We start from the raw sequence: 1755 nt of genomic DNA, 5'->3' as shown, positions 1-1755 counted from the left end.
GCAGTAGATACCAGATAATTTATTGCGGTGTAATTTACAGAGAGTAACTCGAGTACAATATTTACGGATTAAAATCGACGATAGGGGTGGTCGATCGTTGAGGGGTACATTGTCATTGAGGGTTATCGACGATGCGGCTCGTCTTCGCAACTTGCACCTACTACTACCACGAGTATATATCTACCTTAATTAATCTCGGCCTCGTGGCAAGTTACACAACCGTTCAAATATTTTAACAAACGTCAGAATTTTACGAAAACGATTTTTCTTCAAATTTATGATAAATCATAATTGAAGTATGCTTTGTTTTGTTCAGTGTTCGTATACTTGACAGGAATATCTTTATAAAAATATGAATTCGTTTAATTATTTTTAATGTAATAATAAAAATATATGTAAGAGACAAGTGTGATTCCACTTGTATCATTACTATTCTAACAGAGTTTAATTACAATGGCGAAATTGTTTCTAATTAAACGGAATTCGTAGTTAACTAAGTTTTCCTGCTAACTTATTTAACGATTAATTCCGGGATGGAGATTCGCGGGATGCGTCGAGATTTTCGCCCGAAGCCGTGGAACGATTTTGGTAATTCGGCTCTGGATGAAGTCTCGATTTAATATGAGCTGCGGGCGAGCGAGTCCGAAAATTTACAGAGTGCACCAGCGACTAGAAACATGTTGACAGTGAAGGAACTAATGGCTCGTGAATAGGATGTACGCGCGATGCAAAGTGATTATTATTCGACGTGGAACGTGAATCTGCGCGAAACGCCGCGAGCGCAGAAAAGCGCAGTCGGTACTGGAACTTCGTTTCGAATGAGTGCGGTGCTTTGTAACAGCGAGAGCTTTTCATGTTCGATGAAAAAGATCACTTTAATTAGCAAACGAATCTTTTCGTTAAAAGAATTCACGAAATTATGATGAAGTAGTGAAAAATTCACTGTGCCTCGTTCAAGTCTACAGCAGAATAATTATAACGCTAGTCAGACGCGTTTTAAAAAAGGGTAAAATCGTGAACAAATAAAATAGAATATTACTTAAGATTTTCTATCTGATACGAGCGTAGCCAAAGATAAACCAAAAGTGAACTTTGAAATGAACAGAATGAAACTTTGTTGGCCGAGTATTTTCTTTCTTTCTTTCTTTCTTTCTCCTCGGGCCACATCTGAATGGAATTACGCGTGCCAACTAAATCTGTTCCGCGGCAACTCGATTGGGATTCGTCGTGTCTCCGCGTGCCAGAAAATTCTTTTATTACTCGCCGTTCCTGTGGCCACCGTGTCGACTCGAATGCCCTATTAGTTGGACTTTAAATTCATCCACGGTCCGCCTCGTGTTTTCTCGCTAATAATTTTCGTTTTTGCGATCCGATCCTATTTATGCGCTCCGTTATTAAGAATTGGCAACCAACTTTTCGGTTTTCGGGATGCTTTATCGGAGGGAGAATATCGGAATTATTTGTCCCAGTTAAATTCATTCTCGGGGTTTTATATACGAGCTGCTCGATAAGAACTCGGTATCCCTTGCCAAAAGACACTTTATTTTATTATCCTCGAAGTCAAAAAACCGAGAAAGTTGCGCTCCGTTCTGATTAATAGAGCTGAAGTTAAGGATGTATTGGCTATACAGTGAATCCCAAAAGTTTATGCACTTTAGAAACGCATTTTTTAAAAAGAAATCAGACGTCGGAAGAATAATGCTAATAATAAATAGCTACATGCTGAAAAGTATAGAAGGAAGTATCCAATTAAGT

At 38.6% G+C, this 1755-nt stretch overlaps 1 protein-coding gene across 14 annotated transcripts in view; it reads left to right on the top strand.

Annotated features, from left to right (window-relative positions):
• The window catches only part of shaker (potassium voltage-gated channel protein Shaker), a 154958-nt gene that overhangs the window by 16326 nt on the left and 136877 nt on the right, over window positions 1-1755 (top strand). The window lies entirely within an intron of this gene.

The sequence above is a fragment of the Ceratina calcarata genome, unplaced genomic scaffold (genome assembly GCF_001652005.2).
Source record: "Ceratina calcarata isolate Rehan_Ccalc_2016 unplaced genomic scaffold, ASM165200v1 scaffold369.2, whole genome shotgun sequence".
Classification (NCBI taxonomy): Eukaryota; Metazoa; Arthropoda; class Insecta; order Hymenoptera; family Apidae; genus Ceratina; species Ceratina calcarata.
This window is presented reverse-complemented; position numbering and strand designations above follow the sequence as displayed.